Raw genomic sequence first — 20,000 nt, forward strand, 5'->3', positions numbered from 1 at the left:
GTGTACGCGTGTGCGTCTGATGCGCGCGTGCGTATGTGTTTGATGGAAGGAAAAGTAAAAGAAATGTGCATATTGATATTTCTTATTCTCAGTATGAGTAAATGCGAATGTAATTTCATGTGGCACACATACACACACAAACGCACACACAAAAACACACACACATACACACATACACACAAATACACAAACACACACACACGCACCCACACATGTATATGTATAAGTGTGTGTGTTTGTGTATATATATATATATATATATATATATACTGGGCTTCTTCCTACCAAATCCATTCAGAAGACTTTGGTCAACCCGGGGCTATACTAGAAGACACTTTCCAAAAGCGCTAACCGGGAACTACATGGGGCTTCCGTTGGTTCACCAATTTTGGTAGGCCTTGCCTATGCTTTCACATCGAATACTTTTACAATATGCATGTTTGCGTTGAATTAGAAGTTTAATCAGAATTGTGGTTTCATTGATGTTTGTTTTATATATCCACTTTTGTTAGTTTCTTGTAAATTTTTCTTAGAGATACGGGTGGTAGTTTGGTAGAATCTATGTTGCTCGTTCTTATAGCTAGAGTATATTTCAGGAGAGCTTCTAGTGTAGGAATATCTTGTTTTGAAATCAGCAGGTTGAAATTACTAAATATTTCTGTGAGGCGTTACTTCACGTTTTTATCCACAATTCTGACTACAACGACTACAACCATTAAAATCTGCACATCACCTTCAAGCAATCTATGCATATTCGTATGTACAAGACGCCAGAATGAATGAATCACAATCAAACACACAACCGAAGGATACCAGGAACGTAGAGGTACAAAAGTCGATATACGTAAGCAAAATCCAGTGAAAACACATCTCTGAATTAAACTTCTGAATAAACAAAAACTTTCATATTGTAAAAGTATTCGATGTGACAACATAGTCAACATCTTTCAAAATTGGTGAAAGAAACAAAAATGCCCAATCCTCCACAAAAAATTCCTCGTTAGAGAAAGAAAATGTAAAACGCTAGACGAGAAAAGGATACGTGCAAACTTAGCATTATGCGGCCTGTAAACAGAAATAACCTTGGTACGATCATGAAGGTATATATATACCTATGGCCTAGCGTGTAGAAAAAGTGGTCAATAGACTATATATATTATTCATATAAATACAGTGTATATTTAAACACATAAGCGGTATCCTTCATAGGATTCCTTTCGCGGTAGAACAGCTAAAGTCCAAACCACTATTAGGGATAAAAACTCGAAGGGAATGAAAAATAATTACATTTACCATCTATTTCCTAGACCATAGTTTCTGACTTTCATTTAACAAAGGAAATAATTAGCTAGGCTGTTCCTTCTAGCGCGAAAGGAATCATATGAAGGATACCTCTTATGTGTTTAAACGGACCCTGTATATATATATATAATATATATATATAATTTTGATATATATTTAAAATAATATAAATTGATTAATCTTATGTATTGGCTTAAGTTTTTTATTGTATGATTTGCCTAATAGTGGTTTTATCTCTAATTTAATATATATAATATATATATATATATATAATATATATATATATATATATATATATATATATATATATGCACGTGTGTGTATTGGTGTCTATATATAAATCAGCCATACCTTCAGGGTTCTTTAGCCTTCATATTCGTAATCGTCATGAATTGTATCCCTGTGAGGTGTGTTTCAAGAATCCCATCTGAAAGTACAAATCAATAAATAAATAGATATATCTACACAGAGACACACACTTCATACAAAAGAATATTTTTCATTTGCTTCATGCTTTGCCAGAATACTTCAGCTCCGTTTCCTAACGCTCAAACATCAGAGACATATATATTCTGGCATTTTCTCCGATATCAATCGGAATTATTTTTAAAGTGCATATTATGTATCTGGAAGAAAAAATGTGTAAGTTCAGTTTCGGTTCGGAGATTTGGTTTCAGTCTTTGAGTTTAGGATTTTTGTTCCCGACTACCAATTTAATGGGAAAAGGAAACTGGAAGAGATTCAGGTTGTAATGTCTGTTATTTTTCTTTTCTATTGGATGTAGACTTTTAATACACAATGTCATGTCAAAGAAATCTAAAAAAAAAACTGGACGAAACATTCACAGACTGAAATTTGTAGAGCCTTGTGTATTGATATAATCTACGTGTGTGTGTGTACATGGTTGGTTCCAAAACATCTGACAGTAAAATCAAAATTCCATAAATACTTAATGTTCAATTTTATTTATTCATTCCAATTACGAATATTTAATAATTGAATGGTGTGAGTTAAAAATCACCGTTCTTTTTAACATTTGTCTATTTTGTTAGCGAAGTCTCATTCAGTTGTTAGACATAAATAAATCTTGGAATTAAATGGTTTTGAATTACTGTTAGGTGACATTTGACAAACCCTCTGTGTATATATATTATATATATATATATATATATATATATATATATATATATATATATATATAGTCTCATCAATAAATATCCGGACAGTTGTCATACTAACGAACCTAAAGCACGCAGAGTGAACCGCGCTGGCCTTAGAACTTTGCTGTGCGCGCACACTATGTTTTAACTCTCTACCTCACTTCACTGCTTGGAAGGAAGGTGTGTAGCGTGTGATCCTCGCATTGAACATGACAGAGAAAGTTGAGTAAGAGAATCTGCACGAAATTTTGACTAAATCTTGGCGATACCGGCTCAGACGCCAACGCAAATTTTTCAAAAAATTTTCATCGTTAACCATACAATCAAGGAGATCTGAGACTGAAAACCGAGTATTGTTTTGGTCATCTGAAAGCAGTTTTGGCACAAACTTAGCAGACACGCGTCTCATACCCAGTTCTTCAGTGATAAGGGACTGAACTGTATCTTAACTAATCTGCATATATTCTGATAACTCACAGACGGTTCTTTGACGATTTCCCCTTACAGCTGAAAGCACAACTCAGATGTTTTTCTCAGTTCTGCTGGTTGCGGGTCTCCCAGAATTTTTCCCCAATAGCTACATTTTTTCAGCCATCTTGGAAACGCCTGAACCACTCTTACAGTTGTGTGCGACTTTTACACTCCTCCCCATAAACATTCTGCAATGTTGCGTCGTCCTCTTAACAGGTATCACCATGAAAACTTTCTTTGTCATAGTCAATGCGACGATCAGACGCTACATACCTTGTTTTCAAGCAGTACTCTAAACAGCGTAAGTGAGCTAGAACGTTAAATCGTATTGCACATGGACGGAAGAGTTCATTGTCAATCTTTCCAAGCGGCTTCACTCTGCGTACTTTAGCGTCGTTACTATGACAACAGTCCGGCTACTTATTGATCAGATCTCGTAATTTTGATTTTGAATTGCGCGTTGCCATCTTAATTATTTTGTACATACACACACACATACCTAACTACATACATACATGCATACATACATACATATATACATACATCTGAGACCCACTTCGATCACGACACTGACCATGGGATTGAACCTAGAAAGTTCTCCTCCCAGGCACAAGTTCGGGTTAGGTTGTTTATGGAAAACCAGCAGCCGCTCGGGCATACCGGCTTCTTCTCTCCACGCCACCAGTGTTATCCAAAGGAAAGGCAAAGGCTGATACATCTTGGCACCTGCGAGGTCGTAACTCATTTCTACAGCTTAGTGAACTAAAGCAACGTCAAATAAAGTGTCTTGCTCAAGAACACATCACGCAGCCCGTCCGAGATTCGAGCACACAACCTCACGATCGTAAGCTCGACACTCTAACCACTGAGCCATGCGCCTTCACATATGTATGTATATAAATACATACATACATAGGAATTATAACACATTGGCCGGTTTATCTCTTTTGAAATGACTTTCACTGACTCCCATTTACATTGTTTTCCTGAATGTCAAGTAACAGCTAAAGAGGTAAAACAACCGTGTCTTCGTTACAGACACTACAAACATTGTGTCTGAAATATTAAATTTATTCAATCCACAATTATGATGAGTCTTATTCAACTAAACACAATAATATTCCTCTTAACACAATAAACTTTCTTCTCTACTTCAGTTAGTAGTTTCTTTCCGATATTCCTTAATGGAACTTGTTATGTACATAAAATTTCAAGTACAATACAGCAAAATGAAAGTAAATATTTGCTACTTTTCTTTATGTACGCTCGAAAAGGTTTAAATGCAAGGTAGGACACTTAGGCTGAAATATAATCTCACTTAAGAGAAAACTATTTCCTCCTTAATTGTGGCAGACTGCTGTCGTTTTGAAACCAACAAGGGGACAAATCTATGGACAATTAAAGCGTTATATTCATTGGTCACCATTTAATTCGTAATGTAGGGCACTTGAGAGTGAGCAGGTGAAAGTAGACACACCTTTTACAGTAACCATGTAGTGTTAAGAAATATTGTACTTGAAGTACAAATATCCACCTCATACGCTCTATTACCCTGGTCTCTTATTATTTACTATAATCGTCTATATCACACACACACACACACACACACACAAACACACACACACAAACAATACAATATTATAATATATATATATATATATATATATATGCAAACATACGTATACATATATTGCATATGCATGTGTGTGCATGAATGCTTATACATGCTCACATATATGTCAATATATATATATATGTATATGTACTTATATATATATATATATATATATAATATATATATATATATATATATATATTATATTGTACAATTGTACATCATTGACTTTGTGTTCTGTCCATTATATTCTCAAATGTCTTCAATATTCCAACATCTCAAAGGCTGACTGTTTCATAATACTATACTTAATGTCGATGTTACAGCTCCATATAGCAGAATAGAACACAAATAAAAGCTTTAATATCCATTCGCTGGTTTAGATATTAATGTTTCTTCATGTGAAAATGGTTTTCATTTTTTGAAATGAGTTTCTAGCTATCTCAATTATTCTTTTGATTTCAACTTCATATTCCCCGTTTGCTGATTGAATGTATCTCAGCTATATTATCTTTGGTGTCTGTTCACTTGGCTTCTCTCGATTGTTATAATTATTTTGGGTGACTGTTGTTTCATACTGATTACAAATCAGTTTCCTTTCGATGCATTATTTTCATCCCAGGGGACCTTCCTACATTCTTTGGAATGGAAAATGGTTTCGTCGATTCTGTTACTTAGGGTTACTGAACCTACCCAAGGGACGTAATACAGTGGAATAAATATCACAGTGTAAGCTTTCTTCGACTGAGAGATATATTGTTTTAGTTCTTTATTCCTTTGTCTTATACAAACATCCATACATGCGTACGTACATATATACATACATTCATACATACGTACGCACATACATACATAGTTACATATACTCAAACGGAACACACATATATTCCTATATTTTTACATGCATGTGTTGTATAAGTATATATATATATATATATATATATTATATATATAATATATATATATATATATATATATATATATATATATATATATATATACATATATATATATATAGGCGCAGGAGTGGCTGTGTGGTAAGTAGCTTGCTAACCAACCACATGGTTCCGGGTTCAGTCCCACTGCGTGGCATCTTGAGCAAGTGTCTTCTGCTATAGCCCCGGGCCGACCAATGCCTTGTGAGTGGATTTGGTAGACGGAAACTGAAAGAAGCCTGTCGTATATATATATATATGTATGTGTGTGTGTTTGCGTGTCTGTGCTTGTCCCCCTAGCATTGCTTGACAACCGATGCTGGTGTTTTTACGTCCCCGTCACTTAGCGGTTCGGCAAAAGAGACCGATAGAATAAGTACTGGGCTTACAAAGAATAAGTTCCAGGGTCGATTTGCTCAACTAAAAAGTGATGCTCCAGTATGGCCGCAGTCAAATGACTGAAACAAGTAAAAGAGTAAAAGAGTAAGAGTAAATATAACACAAGACAGTACTCGATCATTGCCGCAGTTGAATAACTGGAACAAATAAAATAGTAAATATGTACATTCATATGCATATACACATGCACACACACACACACACATATATATATATATATATGTATATATATATATATATATATATATATATATATATATATATATATATATATATATATATATATATATATAATTATTATTTCAAACAGTTTTACCTGACTCCATGCGACTTAAAGTTTCATATATGTGTGTGTGTGTATTATTATCGAAAGCAATATAAATAGTTGATAAAAACGGAAGCATTAATGGTTGCAGGCTTGCAAAAAAACCATCAAATAGCTAAAGAAAATTATATGAATTATAAGCACAAATTAAAGTGTCTACACGCAATAAATTAAAGTCGGAACCCTTATTTGGACAACAAAATAATTAACCCTGAAAGCAAGAGATTCAACAGTATACTAGCAGATCGAAAAGTTTCTCACGTACCAATATAGCATAAAGCTATATATTTAATGGTACAGGTATATATGGATGGGTTTCTGGTTTGATACAACACTCTTAAAGTCTTCAGCACATCTAACGTTTTGAAATACTTTCCGAATTTCTATGTTGAAATCTGTTGGCGTTTTTAATTGTTTAACGGCAGAATGCGGACAGCGTCAGCGTGACAAGTACTAAACAACAGATTTCTAGCGGATACACACTTTAATGTGCCCTTATGATTGATCGCTAGCCACTAAACCATTTTTTTCTCTCTCTCTCTCTCCCTTTCTCTCGGTGTTTATTTCTGTTGAAGAGCGTAGGCTCGAAACGTAAAAGACTTCCTCACTTCTCGAGCGTGAAATTAATGCATTTGTTTGTTGTTTACACACTCGTCACTGTCTTTTGTTTTGTTTGTTTTATTTGTAAATTCCAACTATATATATATACATACACACACACACACACACACACACACATATACTCTTTTTCTTTGAGGCCACTAAGAATTAGTAGTTTATTTTCTTTCTTGTACTCGATAGCAAATTTCTGTAACGTAAATATAATTGGGGGGAGTCTACAATATTCAGTACTTCACTATTTAATTCACTGGCGCAAATTTATAATAATCGTATAACTAGCTTTCTTTATATGTATATAATGATGTAAATATCCTGCTGAAAACTACTTAAAGTGTTAGACCATATAAGTTTAATAATGAACGTACTTTATAATACTATGCTACACTGCACTACTTTTAATAAGAATTTTCTTACTGGTTGTTTTTTTTTATTTCTATAGAAACATATCTTAGCGCAAATATTTATTTGTCGGGAATTGTGATACAAAACTGTGAAAAGCAATGCTATCATTTATGTAACTTCCGATTTTTTTTTGTTTGCCTTTTAACACGAAATCACGAACAGCATCTTTGCTGATATCTATGACAACGAAATGTGATAATTCTTATTCTGTTTGACGGTTATATATTGAAGGAGTTCATTCATGTGTTAGTACTTATCAATATTTGTTCGTTTATATGTTGACTAATCCGAGCAAGCAAACCATTCAAATTCAAGAAATGTATGTGCGCAACAATTATAAATTGATATGTCTTTAATCTAGTTCACCAGTTTAAATTTACCATTACATATCCCTGAGAATGGATTTATTTAAGACTTTTAGTGCATAATTTGTACTTAGTAAATATATATATGTAGGTGTGTGTGTGCGTGTGTGCGCGCGTGTGCGTGTGCCTGTATGTGTGATTGATACAGAGAGAGAAAGAGCGTCCATGTGTGTATGGCATATATATATATATATATATATGGAAAAAAAGTCAAGATAGAAAATGCTAAAATAATTTTATAAAAAACATTTCAGTAACGGTTTCAGTCATTGAGACTATTTCAACTGTAACAATTAAATAATTAAATTTAGAAAAATTAAAAGAAAAGTTTTTTTAAAAGAATATTTGTATAATGTTCAAATAGAAGTGGCATTTTCCATGTTTCTGCCTGTCTCTGTCTCTCTTGTTTACTTTTGTAGGTTCGAGGTCGTTGTGAATTCTTGGTAGGGAAGAAGAAGAAGAAAAAGAAGAAGGAGGGGGAGGGGAAGGCGATGAAGAAAAAGATTAAATTGGGAGTGCCATGATAGTAGTATTTTGATTGGTCAGTGTATGGTACCAGTCGCTGTTCAATTCATGAAAATATTTCTTTAGAATATTTTGTTTATAGAATTTGTGTTGGTGTTATTCTAAAAAGCATTAGTGATAAAGTTAGGAAGGAGAAGAGGAATAATAATAATAATAATAATAATAAAAATAATAATGATAATAATAATAATAATAATAATAATAATAATAATAATAATAATAATAATAATAAGAAGAAGAAGAAGAAGAAGAAGAAGAAGAAGAAGAAGAAGAAGAAGAAGAAGAAAGAGAAGGGAGAATAAGAATGTAGGTAGCGTGAAAGTAGTGAGGTGTTGACATAAAATTGGCACGTTTTGGATTACAGCAGTGATTGGGAATGTTTTTAATGAATTCCTGGGAATCTCTTGAGTGCATCATTTTTAATACTTGCGTATGTATTTGTGTTATTCTAAGGCCGTGAATAATATGTCGTTTGTCGTAGACGCGTTCAGGAGGAGCCTGAATTTTGTAATAAAGAGAGTTTCTTTACTAATTCGTTGGCTCCAGGTTGTATCGTCCCTGAATTGGAAGAGGGGAAAAATTTTGAAGCTTGGATTTTTGTCGTTGGCGCAAATGTCTGTGTGTCGGCTGAATGCTATTTTATCTGTTTTGGGGACTTTTTATCTGGGATATGTGCAGGGCTTTTCTTTTAAGTAGACTATTTCTTGCTTAAATCACATCAGGGCACCCCGCAACAACAAGGATCAACTACATAACAGCTACCATCCCAACCACCGCAATCATTTTTTAGACTCAATACGCAAACACAGAGACACAAGATATCACCAAACAGGCAGGAGGAACCAAAAGTGAGAAACTTATCAATCTAACTCAATACAGATTTATGCAAGAAACGTTTATTTAGCTGTTATTTTTAGCACATCTCACAACTCCCTCAATAACAAAAATAAACGAGTAAACAAGTAGTTTTAAGTATTCAATATGCATATAATGCAGATGCGATGAACACCGTTACAAATTAAATATAAAAAAAAAAGATTTTGTTGACCAGTTCATAAATTCTCATGCTCAATTGTCGACAGGTAAAACCAGTGGTTTCAAAATATTTATGAACACGTGTTTTCTCGCAGACAAAATACTCCTCATGTTCTGCTTGTTACTATGGAAACAAGCATGAATGTGTATGTGGCTTACGATTGGCTAAAATGACTGAAATTGTCAAACTTTTATTGCTAATTATTTATTTATTCATTTATAGTGAAAATGATTTTCACGTCATTCATTAGCCAATAAAAGTGTACCATTACACTGAATATGATATCATTTCGAACAGAATTGATGCTGGCATCCAAACGAACTAGATCCCAAATCTCTCTACTTGATGGCAATACTATTCACCCGTGATTAGAGAATAATAGCTTATGGTTAATGGCTAGAAACTGATGACCTAGTTCTGTATCAATGTCACATTGACCACGTTCCATCCTCTTATATTTTCTTCTTTTCGTTATCAATTGATTTGCTTTGGTCTTGACAAATATATCAATGTGAACGTGGTTCGCTCCATTTTCAGTCTATTAATTGATCGACATCGATTGATAAAATTGGACCATGAACGCACCCAAATTTATATCTGAAATCGTTGTAAGCTTGTAACAAAGAACAACCCATTATTTTCGTCTATTTTATGTATCATCTTGTAAGAAAAATGCCATCCCGGATATACGAATATAACTGGTGATGGACTTCGACATCGGCTTTCCACATCGATTTACCTGCAGCATGATAGGGATTACAACATATTTTTGTTAGCCTGGCGTGTTTTTATCGGCAGAGCGATGGTTCAGACTCACTTATTAGTCCCCTTTTGAAAATGTTATACACAACACACACGCACACGCACATACAAATACACACACATATATATATGTATCATCTTTTGTGCATGCTTAATAACTTAAGATGACGTTGATGGTGTCTAATGTCAGATGGTTAAATTATAATTTTCTGCCTCCCATAAACTTATAAACGAATATATAGATGACATTATGCTTCAGTTATGTAATTCCGTTTGTTCCCTCCGCACTTCTCAATAACAGTATGGATAGCCTATACCTCCGATATATTTAAACCTATCGACATCAAATTGTAATTGAGATGGAGGTTAATGTCTCTATGATAGCACGTTAGATTTTCAGTATATGTTAACCTTAGATCGTTTAAAACTAAGTAATGTAATCCAGAAACATTATTTATTGGGGGGAAAAAAATTACAATAAACGTCTATGCTATAGAATTGCGCATCTCAATGATACCTTTTCCCCATCTGGTTTACACATCGCTGTGGATTCTTTGAGCTGTTAATAAGCTATCTTAAATCTATAATAATTGCAAAACAAGTTATGTTTATTTCTAAACTTCCAATATTTCTAACGATAATTTCATAAAAATACAGCGGTTATTCATTTCAATCTATTTATTCCTCCTTATTGAAAGTCTATATTTAACGTGTAAATCTATAACTCATCAGAAACATGGAAGTATTAAGTCTAACAATAAGCATTATTCTAACTATATTAGTAAGCAATAGTATGAAAAGTAACTTATTTTTAATCTAAATACTGCTAGGCGCCTGGCTGACATGAAAAGATAATAATGTAAGCGACTACAACACTTATAATCCATACTACTATCATTATTATCGCATATGAAGAGACACAGGCATCACCTACTAGACATCGCAGCCAAATACCTTGCAAATCACTCGTTGCTCTCATAAAGGATACATGTAACAGTATTGTCATGCATATATAGCAAAAATGTAAAGCCCAATCATTATGTCTGGAATACCTTCGTTCTTACATCTCAACCATCAGGGTTGACATGGAACTAAATGAGAATAATAGTTTGGAGACCTAAAAGTTTGATTTTTTTTCTTTTTCGTATGAAACTTCAAAATTTTATTTACTTGTTACCAAAGGAACCTACAATGATTCGCTGGGATTCAGCATGTTAATTAATTCACTGATATGCCAATCTTAATAAAATTACTTGGGTTTAACATATAGCTTTATGTCCTAATGTTCGCCTTTTCAGTACTATGTTTCATAAGTAGTAACAAGAGGAGCTGCCATTCAATCCTTATCACTTCCTTTTTCGTTAGAGTAGAAAAAAATTATTTTAAATTACATTTTGTATCCGTTATTGACTCGCTAGATCTCTGATAAAAGTCGTAATCACTCTTTAATTGCTTGTATACTCTAAGAATACTAGCATATATACTCTCTTAAATCTGGTAACGATTATTTTTATGTAATAAGTTCAAAGGATTAATTTTCTAACATATTTATCTGATGTTCATCCTGATGACAGTTTTGGCAAAATACATAGTGGTGTTAGCGGTGGCACGAAATATCAGTGGATATAATTATTCACTATTTTTTACATCGGAGGGAACGTATTCCGTCTTCAATGTGGCGGTATGACGAGACCCAAAAAGTTGATATATAAAATCTATGTATCCAAAAAGGATACATAAATAGGTATATAAATTATATATATATATATATATATATAAGTATATATATGTATATATATATATATATATATATATAATATATATATATATATATATATATATATATAATATATATATATATGTATATGTATGTATGTATGTATATGCACGTATGTATATATCTATATATTACTGTGTTTGTGGACAATCATTATGTTTTATTGCCTTAATATTTAACACACTCACCGGTTCGATTTCCACTCATTTACTTATATATGTTTTCTAACATTTGTGATTTGTGTTGCGCCTTGCAATCTTTTCAATTGTCATTGCGAGTGTGCATCTCATTCCCTCTTCTCCCTTACTCTCTTTCTCTCTTCTCTATTTCTCTCTGCTGCCTCACTCTCCTTCTCTCCTCTCCCCCTCCCTCATCCTTCTTCCCACCCAACTCTCCTCTCTTGCCCCAACTCCTACTTCTCTTCACTCCTACTCTCTTTCCCTCTTCTCTCTTACTCTCTTTCTCTCTTCCCCCTACTCTCTTTCTCTCTTTCTCTCCCCTCCTTCCCTCTTCCCTCTTACTCTCTTCCTCTCTTCTATCTTTCTCTCTGCTCTCTTACTTATTTCTCTCCTCTGTCCTCCTCTATTTCCTCACATACCCACCTTCTCCTCCACCCATAAACCCACCCACCCCTATACATCCCAACTCCACCTTCCCTATCCTTCCCATCCCATCCCCCATACTATCCGACACCCCTCCCCCACATACCCCACACTCTACCTACCCACAAACCTCAACTCTACTCCAACCCACAGTCGAACCTACACCCCACCTGTGCTTTCCCCACTATCGCCTCTCCCACCTCCCAACAACATCACACCACACCACACTACACCATACAACATTACACATCACATCACAACACACCACGTACACACCCCACATCTTCACACCTATACATACATACACGCACACGTCCAGACCACCAGCCCTCTTTCACGCGCACATACATACTCTCTTATACATACACGCGCCTTTGTGTTGGGGGTCATCTTTACCTTGTTATCTCCCCTACTTTCCTCCTCGTGTTTGAACCTTCTGTCCGGCACTAGTCATCATGATAGATCGTTAGCCACTATACACACTGTTTTTCTCTCCTTGTTTTTTCTGTGTCCCTTTCTGTAGAAGAGTGTAGGCTCGAAACGTAAAAGACTTTTTCTATTCCTGAGCGTTATACTAATATATCTGTTTGTTTTGTACACCACCTGTCTTCGTCTTTTGCTTTTACGTAAACTCTCCCTATATATATATACATATCTATATAATATATAATATCTGTGTGTGTATGTTGGTGTGTCTCTGTTATTTCTACTAAGTTCCACATCAATTTCGTTGTTCCTGATGCTCTTTTCTATACAACTGGTATATTTGGCCGCAGTTAATATGGAATATATCACAGAAATACGAGGGGGTTTGTCATTGCTTTAAACCCGATTCTACTACTACTACTACTACTACTACTACTACTACTACTACTACTACTACTACTACTACTACTACTACTACTGTTGCTACTACTTCCTATTTTGTGATTATGCTTATCCATAACTTCATGGCAAGCATTTCACAAATAAGTTGAATTAGTTTTTAATACCAACAGAGAATTTTTACTACTTCGTTTATTGATTTCCTTGTCGCTTTTACACACACACAAACAACAAACAGACACACACACACACCCAAACACACACACAGACACGCACGCACATAATGTCTGCACGAATTATTATTAAAAAATTATTTTTGTATCCTTGTGGCAAATGCTAGTAATTGTTATTTCTGATGTGAAATAAATATAATGAATAAAATAAATATATTTTTCAGATTAAACACACTCATTTCTACTTCGAAATACACGATAGATATTTGCGTTTTTGCTTCTTATCAAAATTTAATAACAATACTATCTTCCTTGCAAGAGACGTAGCCAAAATTGTGCTTTACACAATATTGTCATCATTAAATATATATAGATAGTCATTCCAATTATGGATGGAATTTAACCTGCCGCAAGATAATGTCTAGTAATTTAATGAATCTTACAATAAGCATTATTCTGTTTTGCGTAGTTTATTTCAATTTTATCAGCGCCGCTTCATAAATACTACATTAAGAAGATAGTTTGAAGAAATATGTGACCATACACTTTGGAGTCTTGGTAACAATTCATACCTTTTCCTAGGGCCTCAACGCCAATTTCAGCGGATCAATGGATGAAAATTAAACCAATATTGTCTGTTTTCATCGGAATATGTGGTAGTTGTTAATAGATTTGAGAGTGCATTTACAATGCTTTATTTATTGCTAAAAGATATTTATAAAAATTTGGGGAAATATCAACGTAAGAATAAAATTGAAACTGAAAGAAAATCCGGACTATTCTAGTCTTGAAGTTAAAATTGTGCGACAGTATATGAGATATACGAATCTTGGTCTAAGTATTTTATATTCAAATTTCTTTGTTAAGACTTATTCCTGGCTGCAGTATTCAGTATGGCAGGGTTAGTAATATTACTAAATAAATATCGATGCAAATGAACGTGCAACAGTGATACAAAGGGATAATATAGAGTGATATTGATTTTTATGTGACAATAAATGGACATTATTAGACGTAATGTTTTATATTTTATGTGTCAATGTAAGTACCGTATCTATTCATTCCAAACTATTCACCCATCTGGAAAGAAATATTACGTAAATGTGATACAGTGAATTGGCTGATTAAGTAACTTTTCTCTTCGATTTGTTCGTACAACGTATCAATATGAATAATGATACTAATAATTACTATACAACACTAAAGGTTCAACATTACATGCTTTCTTAACTTGTATTTCATGTGAGAAATACCATCCTAGAAAGCAAAAAAACACTCTGTTCCATATAAATGCTCCTCTGCCAAAGACTTCTATATTGAATTTCACTTAGACTGCTAATGATGTAAAGTAACAAAAAATAAGTAAAATAATTCGATAGTTTTCAAGCTCGTCGGCCTTGAAACTCCAAAGCTATTATATCTACGAGAAGGAGACATTTTAGCATGTAATTACAACAAACATACGCAAACATGTTTTTAATGCAACTTTTACGAGGAAATGAAGTCATTTACTTTCGTAAAGTGTTGGATACCATGTATTTTTATTTTATTATTTAATTTCTGTTAGTGTTATTACATCCGGAATAAAATCTATATTACATGTCTTTTTTATGAAACAATCTCTAGTAAATGCACACAGGTTAGATACGCAAAACTGTAACAAGAACCGTAGGACGATATGAAAATAATACCTTGGGATCAGGCGAATAACGAATGATGGAGATCAACGATGAAGCAGAGAACTCTGACGATGTGGCTTAGATGACGATGAATGCAAACACACAGCATGCGTTACTCTAATGCAAATGCTGTTATATAACTGTTATAGACAAATGATAAAACGACAATGACAACGACAATGTCGATGATAGCATTTTAGCGGACAATAATAATGGAGAGAATATCAATGACGATGTGAAATACTAGTTCGGACTGTGAATAATATTCCAGGAGTAGCTGTGTGGTAAGTAGCTTGCTTACGAACCACATGGTCCCGGGTTCATTCCCACTGCGTGGCACCTTGGGCAAGTGTCTTCTACTATAGCCTCGGGCCGACCAAAGCCTTGTGAGTGGATTTGGTAGACGGAAACTGAAAGACGCCCGTCGTGTATATGTATATATATATATATATGTGTGTGTGTGTGTGTGTGTCTGTGTGTATATATTTGTGCGTCTGTGTTTGTCCCCCAACATCGCTTGACAACCGATGGTGGGGAGTTTACGTCCCCGTAACTTAGCGGTTCGGCAAAAGAGACCGATAGAATAAGTACTAGGCTTACAAAGAATAAGTCCTGGGGTCGATTTGCTCGACTAAAGGCGGTGCTCCAGCATGGCCGCAGTCAAATGAGAAAAGAGAAAAGAGAGAAAGAGTATCCGTTGATGAATATTAACGCATGATCTATTCGTTTCATTATTATATATTTCTCTGAAATTAGACTCAACTCAAACACAAGAATTACAACATATGCAAAAGCAGGAGTTGTAATATCGAAGCTCACATATTAGTATTATCTCGATGATGAAGCCCAACTAAACAAAATCGTGAATTACAACTGAATGGCTTATTTCCTCATCAACTGTTCATTGCATTTAGAATAATTATTCCACACATATTCCTGAGAGACTTGTTTCATGAATTTACATTTCCACTCAAGTGCTATTCATATATTTTAAAAAAACATTATTTTTAATAATGTATTTTGTATGTATAACAGGAATGCTTAATAGTATTTTTCACATCTTCCTAATAATATGTTGGATCTATATTATTTTACACTATTTCAGAAATTTACTTTTAACTAAAAATTCAATTAAGATAACAAAACAAATGCCTTAATAAACAACCAAATGAATTGATAAACATGTTCTTCATTTGACAGCATTTGTAATAATTTAACGATAAAGGATAAAAATTGTGTACAAATAAAAATCTAATTAAGAAGACCACACTTTAAGGCTGTGTGTTAAGGACTAGATGAATCCGGTAAAATTATATATGAACTTAGTAATATTACATAATATACCGAAAGCCCTTTACTGCAGAAAAGCAAGGAAATTTTATTCTTATTCTTTATGATACACAATACTGAATTACTTTATAAAAGATATTTGTTTCTTCATGAAGCCATTATATCAATGAATATTAATGAAATACTTCCTTGCAAGTTTAAATTTTCCATTGGTGTGTACTTTCAAAGCTAAGGCATTTCGTGCTGGAGAATATATATTTCTTAACCATTACTATAAACTCTTCAGAATTTGCTGGTGGTACTGATTCTTTATTCTCACTTTCTAGACGACGCAACCTTTATTCTATAAAACCACATTGTGTTCTAAACATAAACAGAAAAATATTATGTCTTTTTGCATAAAAATCGAACAATCAATATCGGCATTTCATTTTCATCAGCCACAGATTTTGAAAATGGTCTTCCTGTTCCCGCACACTGGTGAAGAAATTTTGAATATTCTTTGTTTGGCAAGAGACGATGTAATAAAACTGAAGCAATTTCATTGTCGTGAATTCATGATAGATATTTGAAAAAGAAACACGTATCACATAGGACGCAGTTTAAAAAAAAAAATTGTATAATACTAATACTATAAGCAAAATGAGACCATGTTTAAAGCACAGATCATGTGCACCACTGTCATGTATAGGTGTGTGTACATACGAGTGTAGACAACACACAGATGTGGTGTAGACAACAAACAGATGTATTAGTATAAAGCTCGCGAAGTGAAAAAGTCTTTAACGTTTCGAGCCTACGCTCTTACACAGAAAGGAGCACAGAAAGAAGCAAGGAGAGAAAATAAAGAATATGTAGAGGCTAGCGATCTATCATGGCGAATGCCGGACAGAAGGGTCACACAGGAGAGCTAGGGAGAAGAGGAGATAATAAAGTGGTGGTGATACATAGTCATATACACAACCATACACATGCGTATACACAGACATATCTATAGATAGTGTGTATATGTGGGTATTGAAAATTTATATAATCCTTTCCATTGCATTTTCGATAGTAGACCTACGTTTATTACGCATTATTACCACAATTCCTATATTAATAATGTTGCTCTGATTAAGATTTACATGGTATTTAGTTTCCATTCCACAAAACAGAGACCAACCTTTTAGAATCGATATGCGTGTGTGCACGTCCGTACGTGTATATGTGTATTTGTGTGTATGCGTGCGTGAGTGTGCAACACATGAAGCTAAATTATATGTAGAATGTGCCATTCCAATTATCTGGAAGTATCTTTTGATGCAATTGATAATCTATTGAATCAAACTTAATGTCAGCTGAAAAGAACAGAGAGCAGTGATCATTTCTAGTTTGAAAATAATTGTCTGCCGAAGAAGCCTCTATGCACTCGTATATCATATTAGCTCATAGTAATCATACTGGATGTAGTATATTCACTTCTTACAATATTATAAAGGGTCCATAAATACTAGTTTAACTCTAATTTTATTCAGTCTTCTTTGACTGTAAAACAATCTTTGCATAATCGTCGTATTATAGTATAGAGAATCATGGCATTTTAGACATTTTATACGGAAGTCAATGATAGTAATCTTTGAAACTATACTTCTTTGTCGAATAATAGGTTGCATAGCATGATCTACATAATTGGTCGGCTTAAACTACTGCCTTTGTATTCAAACCGTATAATAAATATTTCGTTTCATAGTCAATAAAGTGTAACAACTGGTCATTTTACTGGACCTATGCTTCACATCATTGGAGTTTTAAGTGTGTAACGTCAATGTCACATAATAACAACGCAGTCCAACACCATTCTCAGTAAACTTTCATGACTTCTATATATTTTCCTAAATGTATACATATATACAGAAAGATAGGAGTGATGGAAAGAGGAGAAATGGATGAAAATGCGGATCAATTTTCTAAGGTCTTACAACATTCAATCTTGTAAGATGCAATCTACACACTCATACACACACAAACACACAAACGCACACGCGTACACACACATACTCCAATGCACCAACGCATACATATGTGAATATAATGTTACATAAAGCAAGCATATACATACACTCAAACTTGTAAATGCTTGCTGTACACCTGTGTGTGTGTTTGTGTAGGGATAGTTGCATGAATATCTGTGTCTGTAGAATGAGAGAAACAGAGAGAGAGAGAGAGAGGGAGGGAGAGTCTGTGTGTGGTAGATACATAGATAAGTAGGGAATTGCTAAAATTGATTGCAGGGAAATAACACAGATGGTCATGTAAGTTAGTAAATGAGTTAAGTGACGAATACGGGAAAAACAATTTATAAAACTTGAAACTCGGAGACATTAAACAATACTTCCATGGGAATTATTTTCTACTCTGAAGCAAAACTAGAGGTCCTTTGTATAAAATAATATAGCTCAAGATTGTTACCTGGCCTGGAGAAGCTATCAAATATTCTTGAAGCATGAAAATATGCTTTTCTCTGAAACTCTTAGATTCTTGAAATTATCTCTCCATTTCCAGTAACGATAAATGCCAATTTTCATGAGGCCGTTTTTGCATGCACGATTCAGAATAAAAAATATATATTCAGCTTTTTCATGGTTTTGATTTAATACTAAATTTGGTTATTAATATTACAGTTCACCGAGTTTCACAGAATAGTTCATTTCTTAAGTATCTGTTATAAAACTAAATTTCAGAATAGTGACAAATAAGAGCATTGAAATTAAGGTGTGTAAACGATTACCATTTTTTCTCGAATCCAAATTTTATAATTGTGGTTCCTGTATTTTCTAATGTAATGTAAAGTCTTAGTTTCAAATTTTGGCACAGAGCCGGCAATTATTTCAGGGTGGTGTATCAGTGAATTACTTAGACCCTAATGAACAAATGGTACTTATTTCATGAAGCCCGAAATGACGAAAGGCAAAGTTGACCTCGGTGGAATTTAAACTTAGAATGTAAAGCGCAGACAAAATGCTTATTTCTTTACTACCCACAAGGGGCTAAATACAGAGATGATAAACAAGGACAGACAAACGGATTAAGTCGATTATATCGACCCCAGTGCGTAACTGGTATTATTTCATCGACCCCGAAGGGATGAAAGCCAAAGTCGACCTTGGCGCAATTTGAACACAGAACGTAGCGGCAGACGAAATACCTATTTCTTTACTACCCACAAGGGGCTCAACACAGAGATGATAAACAAGGACAGACAAGCGGATTAAGTCGATTATATCAACACCAGTGCGTAACTGGTGCTTAATTTATCGACCCCGAAAGGATGAAAGGCAAAGTCGACCTCGGCGGAATTTGAACTCAGAACGCAGCGGCGGACGAAGTACCATAAAGCATTTCGCTCGGCGTCCTATTCTATTATCTCACCGCTTTGGGTTATTAGTAGCTAATTGAAAAAAAACTGCTGTACAAGAAATTCGCGGAAAAATATATATTGGAAATAAAATTTAGTAATGAATCTTAAAGTAAAATATTTTTAGAAAGATTACCAAGAGAAATGTTATTTTTACAATGTCTATTTTGAAAGGTTCAATATTCAGAGGACAAAGATTAGTTTGATAACTAGCTAATTGTTTAATTAGCCTTTCGTTGCAGAAAGAACTGAGATTTTTATATTTTAAGCCATGCAATAATGCAAAGCAAAAATAAAAGAAAAGAGGAATCCGACTCCTTCAGCATATTTAAAAAGTTC

General features: G+C 34.0%; 1 protein-coding gene across 5 annotated transcripts in view; it reads right to left on the minus strand.

The window, feature by feature from the left end:
- LOC115215680 overlaps window positions 1-20,000 on the minus strand; it is a 334,565-nt gene that overhangs the window by 163,174 nt on the left and 151,391 nt on the right. For all 5 annotated transcript variants that reach the window (XM_029784948.2, XM_036506022.1, XM_036506020.1 and 2 more), the window contains one exon: window positions 1,654-1,729. The gene's annotated coding sequence lies outside the window, so the exon portion shown is untranslated. The remainder of the gene's footprint in view (window positions 1-1,653; window positions 1,730-20,000) is intronic.

This window comes from Octopus sinensis, linkage group LG9, assembly GCF_006345805.1.
Source record: "Octopus sinensis linkage group LG9, ASM634580v1, whole genome shotgun sequence".
NCBI classification, from domain to species: domain Eukaryota; kingdom Metazoa; phylum Mollusca; class Cephalopoda; order Octopoda; family Octopodidae; genus Octopus; species Octopus sinensis.